A 10567-nucleotide genomic window follows, 5' to 3' on the forward strand; every position below is an offset into this window, starting at 1 on the left:
TCCTCTGGTTAATCTAATACTTTCCTCCTTACATACAATGTTCTTGGGTGATGCCTATATATATTCCACCCCTTGGCCTTTACACGAAGCACAACAGCAGCACAAGCCTATCGGGACTGCTGTGAGGCTGCCACCCATGACTACGAGCCATATATAATGCATTACGGATAAAACACTAGAACTGGAATCACATTCCCAGTTTGCCTGTCGAAGGGGAATTCATTTCAACATGGCCATTAGACCGGGCTCACCTAGTTAGTTCATCTCCACTTAAAATCTTGTCTTGGGCTAAAGCCCACCAGTAGACAAACAAATCCCAGTCAGCAGCAGTAGACAGATTGGACACATTAGGGCTAGGAAAAGCCCTGTCCGGTGGCAGCAGGCAGCATGGAGCTCCTGGTCTAAGGAGGTCTACGGAAATACAAACAATGACTGCACAGGTGTCCCTTTTTCCTAGCGGTGCCTTTGCAGAGCAGGTGTGCTACATTCTGGGGTGCCGATTTACATACTGGTATCTGGCTGAAGTAATTTTCCACTCAAGGGGTAGCTACTGGGCCCTGACTTTTTCTCCTCTTTAGGTCAGGGGTGTGAGCGACTACTACTTCCTTATCTGGCCCCTTCAGGGTCCGCATCCCCTCAGGGTCAGCAGCTGCAGTCGAGGACATCAACAACATCTGCTAACATGAGGTAGTGGTGTAGTGCAGTGCCCGCTTTGAGCAAAGGGCGTCTTGGCCAAACAAAATGGAATCCAGGCCTTGGGTTCTGTCTCACTCTGAATCGTTTCTGAATCTACTATCCATTCTTCCCCACTTCAGTGTCCTAACGTGTGGGCTAATAACTAATTTCTGACATGCACAGAGCTGACTTCTAGGTTCCAAAATGAGGCTACTGATGGTAAGATGCACGCAAGTGGGCACGTGTGGCTGGGAAGACCTAAGTGTGATTGACAGTTCCTTCCACCCTGCACTCTTCTAAAGAGCTTTTGCTGGACAGGTAATGATGCTCTTTTTCGTGTTTTTTTTTAAATCTTCTCAACTCCCCAATGAAGTGATCGTGACTTTGTAGTTTGTCTCATTGCTTTATCTTGTTAAGGGTCTTGGGTAATTAAGTTAGAACCAATGACTTTCTGACTTCCAGGACCGTGCTCTATCCACTACACCATGCTTTATTCTAATTCCACTCCACCACCTGTCTGCTGTGTGACCTTGGGCAAGTCACTTTACTTCTCCGTGCCTCAGTTACCTCATCTGTAAAATGGGGATTGAGACTGAGCGCCCTACATTGGACAGGGTCTGTGTCCAACCTGATTGGCTTGTATCTACCCCAGCATTTAGCACAGTACCTGGCACATAGTAAGCACTCAACAAATACTATAATAAAGAATCAAATTCTGGGAAGCTTGAGCACTTGGTTAACTTTGCCATGTTTCCTCAGAAGCCTGTCTGGTTTCTGTTTCCCTCCCCTCCCTCCCCACAAACACACACAAAAGAGATGGAAGAGATGACACTAAAAAAACAACCCCAACCCCTTTTGTTTTCTAGCTGAATGGCTCCTACATAGAGATTACATTTCGGTTCTCAGAAAAACTTAAACTTCCTGGCTACTCAGTGAAGGACGTTGGTCAAGTTGCTGCACACCTAAAATGCTTTTGAATACAGACCAACTGAATGCAGCCAAGTAATATTCTCCTGCTCCTTCCAGCTAATGCACTTTTAGAAAGGAATCCAATCGATCCACAGCACTGAGCAGCATAGCTCGCACAAACATCCTACTTAAAAGAACCTCTCTCAGATCAATTCTCTCCAACTTGTCCTCAGACAGAATGAGACTCGATGCTTTTCCTTTCTTGTTGTCCCACTTATCCCCCAGTGTTAAAACCTGGGGCCGTTGATCTGGAGTGAGCCCCTAGCCCTGGGGGAAAACAGAGTAGAGCTTCCTAAGGCTGGGATCCCCATGTGGGACAGGGACGATATCTGAAATGATGTACTGTAGCTACTACCCCAGTGTCTTCCCTGATTAACCTCTATAAACTCACTGTGGGCAGGAAACATCACTACAAACTCCATCATATTCTACTCTCCCAAGTGCTTAGTACATTGCTCCACACATAGAAAGTGCTCAATAAATACCATTGACTCTGGCCTTCCCTCCCAAATACTCCCTCCCTGCAAATCTGTTCCCTACAGAAACAGGGCAACTCTCAGCTGCCTTTGACACTGTTGACCAGGTCCTTATCCTGGAAACATTATCCAACCTTAGCTTCTCTGACACTGTCCTCTCCTGGTTCTCCTCCAATCTCTCTGGCTGCTCATTCTCAGCCTTTTACGTGAGCTCCTCCTCTGCCTCCACCCCAAACTATGAGTCCCTCAAAGCTCAAAACAGGGTGAGGTCACTGGTGCTAAGTGCTTAGTAAAGTCCTCTGCAGACAAGTGCTCAATAAATACCATTGATTGATTGATGAAGTGACCAACAGCTTGAGACAAGTTACAGTGATGACCAGGAGGAGGAGGATTAAAGAAGACGGGAACAAGTTTAAGAGAAACAGTGTGGCTTAGTGTATAGGGAGGGAGCTTGGGAGTCAGAAGGAGTTAAGTTCTAATTCTGGCTCTGCCATGTGTCTGCTGTGGGACATTGGGCAAGACACTTACCTTCTGTGGGCCTCAGTTACCTCATCTGTAAATTGAGGATTAAGAGTGGGACAGAGACTGTGTCTAATATGATTAACTTGTATCTTCCTCAGAACTTAAAACAGTGCTTGGCACATAGTAAATGCTTAACAAATGCCATTATTATAGTTTTTGTTGTTGTTCCAACCAGGCTGTTCTGGCTGCTGTCATGGTCCCCCAACAGTATACCACCATTTCCGATTGGTCTGTTGTATTGTACCCTCTAAAATACTTAGTACAATGCTCTGCACACAGTGAGCATTCAAAAAACACCACTGACGATGATGGTGACAGTTGTCCTATCCCCCTGGATTCATTCATTCATTCAATAGTATTTATTGAGCGCTTACTATGTGCAGACCACTGTACTAAGACAAGAACAATGGCACTAAACAGCGTCAAGGGGAAGAACATCTCGTAAAAACAATGGCAACTAAATAGAATCAAGGCGATGTACAATTCATTAACAAAATAAATAGGGTAACGAAAATATATACAGTTGAGCGGACGAGTACAGTGCTGTGGGGATGGGAAGGGAGAGGTGGAGGAGCAGAGGGAAAAGGGGAAAATGAGGCTTTAGCTGCGGAGAGGTAAAGGGGGGATGGCAGAGGGAGTAGAGGGGGAAGAGGAGCTCAGTCTGGGAACGCCTCTTGGAGGAGGTGATTTTTAAGTAAGGTTTTGAAGAGGGAAAGAGAATCGGTTTGGCGGAGGTGAGGAGGGAGGGCGTTCCGGGACCGCGGGAGGACGTGACCCAGGGGTCGACGGCGGGCTAGGCGAGACCGAGGGACGGTGAGGAGGTGGGCGGCGGAGGAGCGGAGCGTGCGGGGTGGGCGGTAGAAAGAGAGAAGGGAGGAGAGGTAGGAAGGGGCAAGGTGATGGAGAGCCTTGAAGCCTAGAGTGAGGAGTTTTTGTTTGGAGCGGAGGTCGATAGGCAACCACTGGAGTTGTTTAAGAAGGGGAGTGACATGCCCAGATCGTTTCTGCAGGAAGATGAGCCGGGCAGCGGAGTGAAGAATAGACCGGAGCGGGGCGAGAGAGGAGGAAGGGAGGTCAGAGAGAAGGCTGACACAGTAGTCTAGCCGGGATATAACGAGAGCCCGTAATAGTAAGGTAGCCGTTTGGGTGGAGAGGAAAGGGCGGATCTTGGCGATATTGTAGAGGTGAAACCGGCAGGTCTCGGTAACGGATAGGATGTGTGGGGTGAACGAGAGGGACGAGTCAAGGATGACACCGAGATTGCGGGCCTGCGGGACGGGAAGGATGGTCGTGCCATCCACGGTGATAGAGAAGTCTGGGAGAGGACCGGGTTTGGGAGGGAAGATGAGGAGCTCAGTCTTGCTCATGTTGAGTGGCATCAGCTCCATACAGTTCATCATACTGGAAACTACAGCTCCCTTCTAGGCTGTGCTCTGTGCTGGCTTGGCTGGAAAGATTAGTGAAAGAAATTGGCTTTTCAAACTAGTGGATCCATGAAAGGTTTGGGATGCAATATTCTATCTTCTGTTTCAGGTGTGTTGATGCTGAGATGTGGGGAATGTATAGACTGCACCCTGGAACATGGGAGGGAAGGTGGAAATTGTCAGCCCCAGTGTGGGGCTGTGGGCGGAGTGTTCCCCCTCTTCTCTCCTTCCACTTCCCCCCTCTTCCAGGAGATCCACAGGGAAGGATCATGGAACTCGTCTCTTGAGCCAGGAATTCCTGGCTGGGCAGTGCAGCAGTGCCCTCTCGCGGGCGCTGCCTCTTCCAACAGCCCAGAGAAGGTGAGCCCTTGGGAGAGGCAAAAGTAAGTCTGGACCAGGGGGAGGAGGTGAGGAAGGAGGAAGGAAAAGCCTCTGGCTCAGGGGATAAGAAAGGGATTAGCCCCAGGTGCTGCATGCCCCAGTGGAAAGAGTAGAGGCCCGGGAGTCAAAGAACCTGGATTCGAATTCCGCTTCTCCACTTGCCTGCTGTGTGACCTGGGGAAGTCACTTCACCTCTCTGTGTCTCACTTCTCTCATCTGCAAAATGGGATTCAAAACCTGTTCTCCTGCCTAGACTACGAACCCCATGTGGGACCTTCTTGTATCTATCCCAGTGCTTAAGACAGTGCTTGACACACTTAACAAATACCACTATTATTTACTAATATTATTATGGAAAGCGCTCAAAAAATACTATTGAATGAATGGAAACTCATTATGGGCAGGGAACTTGTCAGCTAATTCTGTTGTATTTTACTCTCCCACGTAAGTGCTTAATAAATTCCATTGATTGATTATGGATCCAACAAGAAATCTGGCACTATAACCTGATTTCAGTCCTCTGGGAGGCTTTCAATCAACGAGGGTTTCCCCGGCGATGTCTCTGCTCTGAGCAGTCCTTAGACCAGATACCTTACTGGAGAGCAGATCCTATTCCCCAAAGGAGACAGGAGATTTCAGAAGTCTTTGGAATAACTAGAACGCTTGACAGGCAGCAGTAGAATGGAACCAAATTTGGGGGACCTGAAGCTGAGAGAAACACCAGGCCCCCTCCTTTCTCCCACAAGCCTCTTCATCTTCCTTATCTTTGTACTTCATCTTTGATACTTTCATTTTTTTAAATGTTCTCACTGTAATTGGTTGCGCACAATTTATTTCTCCTTTCTATGTGTCTGACTCCCACCAACTAGATTGCGAGTCCTTGTGGGACAGGGATCATGTCTGATTTGTTTATCTTGTATCTACTCCAGTGCTTTGCACAATGGTTTGGCACATTGCACTTAATGAATGCCCAAACTAGCTAATTAACAAGCTGAGAGCATCATCCAAAGATCCTTGAATCACTCACCCAGGAGCTCCTATTCACTTCTGAGAGCACATCAAAATCACACACAAAAAGATTTGCCGATGATGATCCATATTTCTCTGAACCAGCAGCCTGTACAATTAGTCTAAAGGACAGTGGGGCCATGGAATAGTCCATATTTGGAAGATGCTATCCACAACCAAGAATCAACAGCAGTGACAGACACAGAGTTGGTTACTGCCAATGAAACCAGACCCTTGGATGGCATGCGACATCCAGTTTCAGACTGGAAAGGAGTTATGCAGGGCAAATGAAACAATATAGGAAGCAGCATGGCCTAGTGAAAAGAGCCTGGGCCTAGGAGTCAGAGGCCTCAAATTCTAATCCTGACTCTGCTAATTGGTTCCTGTGTGCCTCTGGACAAGTCACTTAACTTCTTTGTGCCTCAGTTTTCTCTATGTAAAATAAAGATCAAATACCTGTTCTCTCTCCTACTTGTACTGTGAGCTTCACATGCGACGGACTGTGTCCGACCTAGTTAACTTGTACTTACCCCAGCACATAGAACACTGCTTAACACATAGTAAGCACTTAACAAATACCATTGAAAAAAGCTGCCCTGATCTTTCTGGTTGGAAGAACTGGACCTGCCATAGGCTCTGTATTTGACATCTGGGGCAGTTTTACTAATGCTACCTACATGAAAAAGGCAGGACATGGACAATATTATGGACAATTCCCTGATTAACCCCTCATTTCCTCTTCTCCCACTCCCTCCTGTGTCACCTTTGCACTTGGATTTGCACCCTTTACCCACTCCTCCCTCTGTCCCACAGAATTTATATACCTATCCATAATTTATTTATGTTAATGTCTGTTTCCCCCTATAGACTGCAAGCTCATTTTGGCCAGAGAACATGTACAACAAGTCCGTTATATTGTACTCTCCCAACAGCTTATTAGTACAGTGCACTGTTCACAGTAACTACTCAGTAAACATGATCGATTACCAGGAATGACATTCAGTCATACCACCTGGCCTGAAGCATTGCTCATCATACTGCATGTTTGTCAGACATGATGTGTAGAAAGGGAATGATAATAGACAACTACTTAATGCTCAGTTGAAGTGGGACGACTTTGTTGGGATCCCATTTCTGAGATGAACCGAGATGACAGAGTTGAAGCTGGGTTAAGCAGCTCAGAATGATTGGTGGAATCCGTGATGTTTTGTCACCTCCTAAATCGCCGCTCTGACTTGACAGGTAAGAAGGTAAGCAGTTTTGAAATCACCTTACACCTGAGAGCCCAAAAGAATAACTTCCAACTACTGTACACTATAAACAAGTCTTCCCATGAAGACTTTCTTTTCGTTTCAGTGGCCAATTTGCTGTTGTCTTAGTACCAGTAACCATAGAGATAGAGCAATGAATTGCTGAGAATGTAAGGTTTGTTTCATTGGAAGCCTTTCATTTTACTGTGGCTGTGCTGCCACACGAATAAACATTGCCCGGTGATTCCAAAGTCCAAAAGAAATTAGCATCAGTCAAAAAGAAATCAGGCTGTGAGCAAAATCCTCTATCATGAAGTATCCTGGAAGTTGCAGAGGGGAGCACAGCTTTTCCTTTTACCCCATTCTTATTCCTTTAGAGAAGCAGTGTTACCTAAAGGAAAGGGCACGGGACTGGGAGGCAGAGGACCGGGGTTCTAATCCCCCCTCCATCACTTATCTGCTGTGTGACCTTAGGCCATCACTTAACTTCTCTGTGCCACAGTTTCCTGACCTGTAAAATAGGGATTAAACTCTACTCCATCCTGTCAAGACTATGAGCCCTCAGTGGGACAGAGGCCATGTCTAACCTGATAATTTTGTATCTACCTCAGCACTTAGAACAGTGCTTGTCACATGGTAAGTGCTTAACACTAAGGAGGCAGTGTGACCTACCTGGTAGAACACAGGACTGGGAATCAGAAAGACCTAGGTTCTAATCTTGGTTTGTCTATTATGTGACCATGGACTAGTCACTTCACTTCTCTGGGCCTCACTTCCCTCATCTGTAAAATGAGGATTAAGACTGTGAGCCCCATGTGGGACAGAGGCGGTGTCCAACCTGATTAGCTCGTATCTATCCCAGCGCCTAGTACAGTGCTTGGCACAGAGTAATCACTTAAATACCATTAAAAACCTCAAAAAGCAAATTCCATAATTATTATTTGGGAAGTTGGCAGAAGGGCTTGTCTCGATCTTTAAATGGCAAGTTGTTTTCTGGTTTTTCAGTGCGCCCCTAGGCCTCTCTGCCCTCCCTTGTGATCTCCTCTTATAGACGGAAGCAATGTGGCCTAGTGGAAAGATCCTAAACATGGGAGTCAGAGGATATGAGCTCTAATCTCGCCTCACCACTTGTCTGCTGTGTGACCCTGGGAAAGTCACTTCACCTCTCTGTGTCTTAATTGGGAATTAAGACTGTGAACCCCATGTGGGACAGGGATTGTGTCCAACTCAAAGCAGCATGGCTCAGTGGAAAGACCACGGGCTTGGGACCAGAGGTCATGGGTTCGAATCCCGGATCTGCCACTTGTTTGTGACTGTGGGCAAGTCACTTAACTTCTCTGTGCCTCAGTTACCTCATCTGTAAAATGGGGATTAAGACTGTGAGCCTCACGTGGGACAACCTGATTACCCTGTATCTCCCCCAGCACTTAGAACAGTGCTCTGCACATAGTAAGCACTTAAATACCAACATTATCTTGCATCTACCCCAGGGCTTAGCATGTAGTAAGTGCTTAACAAATACCACAATTATTAATAATAATGACACTATTACTACTATTAATTATGGTACTACTATGGTATTATTATGATGATGATGATTTGGAGGACAAGGAGGATGCTGGGAGACCCGGCAACTTTCATGACAGACTTATAGTGTCTCCCAGCTATCCCTTCAGGCTGGATGTAGTTCTTTCCTCTCAGGGACAGATAGAGGTTATCCTGGGCTCTGGGTAGGGCTGACCTGGGCCAAAAGGGTCTCTGAACTTCAGTCCTTCTGCTAGGGAGCAGAGCAGAACCTAGCAGAAACTCCTGACCATTGGTTTCCAAGTTCTCATCTGTTTTCCCCATTTTATAATAATAATAATAATACTAGTATTTGTTAAGTGCTTACTATGTGCCAAACACTGAACTAAGGGCTGGGATAGAAATAGGATAAGCAAGTAAGACACAATCCCTGTCCTATATAGGACTTGTAATCTAAAGGGTGAGGGAGAACCGGTATTTAATGTCCATTGGACAGATGAGGAAACTGAGGCACAAGGCGCTAAGTGACTTGCAAGTGATCAAGCAGTGGCAGAGCTGGGATGAAAACCCAGATCCTCTGACTCCCAGGCCCGTGCTCCTTCCACTAGGTCATGTGTGTATTGTGGGTCTTTGTGTATGTTTCTGTGCTCATGAGTGACTGGATATAGAAATTGCCTAGTTCCAGCACTATCAGAGCAGTGGAGAACAGCATTCGCTGTAGGTCAGGATGTCAAAATGTGGCTCTGTGAGACAATTATCATTTTGTTAACAACAAAATGCAGTTTTGGGTATCAGTGTTCAATTCATTCTTTCAGCTCTTCATCCTTCATAAGAAATAAACTCATCTAACTCATAAATGGTACTATTTTAAGACATTGCCATGGATGCTAAAATTGAGGGAAGTGCCATGACAACGGTTGCTAGACCACTGTATTAACCCTATAAAAGCTGCCCCAAATGGAATAGTTGGTATATTCATAAGGAAACTTTACTGGGGGGAAAATATTGAATTAGTCAATAGGATGGGATCCTGAGATTGGGTAAATTGAGTACTCTTAGAACTCATTAGTTGAAATCAAAATACAGTGGAAATATAGCAAAGAAATTTTAGAAATGCATGATCAATGCTTTATATACATAAAAGTGAAAAGAGTCTATTGAATGCATTTTTGATATATTAAGGGCTGTAATGAGTATTTGACATCCTACTGAGTTTACATTGTGAACATTAGATGAGAAGTTTAAAAATAGAATACAAACAATGCATATCCTTGCGCTAACCTTGAAGGGAGGCAAATCATTTGCTTTTCAGGTGACTTTTACTTGAAATAATTGCTTGTTTATTTTTAACCAATGCTTCTTTTCTAGTGCACTCATGATTCCAACAGTGCCACTGAAACCCTGCATACACATTTGTACAACTTTCCTAAATAGAATGTGCACCTTGGATTGCTAGAACATACACGTGTAGTTCCATTTTGGAAAGACACTGATTAAGTAGTTAGGGGCAAGGCTAAGCCAGAAACAAAAGCAAAAAGTTGCAGAAATTTTAACATGAACTGAGAAATTAAGAAAGGAAATGTCAGTAAAGTCCATCTCAACTAAATCTAGTCTGACCATTTAATATGTGAATCCTTGTTTCAACTTGCTTTTTATTTAAACCTCAAAGCAGGGGTTATGTTTGACCATTAAAATTGATCTTTGGTAAAGGTTACAGCAAAATTTGAAGCCAATGTTAAGGGTTATTTTACAAAGAGAGCAATGGCACATTATGCAAGGTTCTCAGCTAATTTCAGATCATTCCTGGTGTTTGCCCTTATGTAGAGGTGAGGGGTTAAGGATATGAAAGCTGGTAATTCTAGAAAAATCATTCCATTGCCTGCCAAGGGTAAACCTCATTGGAAAGAAGTCAAATATCAGGGTCAATATGCACTCTGGAAGTGAAGAGAGACAGCTGGGTCTGTCCTAAGAGGAAATCGTTTTTTAATAGTTACAGTTAAGAGTGTAAGAGTTATAAGAGTGAAAGAGTTAACTTTCTTTATGGCTGGGAGACCTGTATCAACTCGAGTAGACACATCCTGGAGTAATTTCACCATGTCACTTACAAACAAGCACGAGAAGCAGCATGGCCTATTGGAAAGAGCATGGGCCTGGAAGGCAGAGGACCTGGTCTCTAACCCCGGCTTTGTCACTTGTCTGCTGTTTAACCTTGGGCAAGTCACAACTTCCCTGTGCCTCAGTCGCCTCGTGTGAAAAATGGGAATTAAGACTCCAACCTGATTATCTTGTATTTACCTCAAAGTTTAGCTCAGTGCCTAGCTCACAGTATGTGTTTAAC

This window comes from Ornithorhynchus anatinus, chromosome 14 (assembly GCF_004115215.2).
Source record: "Ornithorhynchus anatinus isolate Pmale09 chromosome 14, mOrnAna1.pri.v4, whole genome shotgun sequence".
Taxonomy (NCBI): domain Eukaryota; kingdom Metazoa; phylum Chordata; class Mammalia; order Monotremata; family Ornithorhynchidae; genus Ornithorhynchus; species Ornithorhynchus anatinus.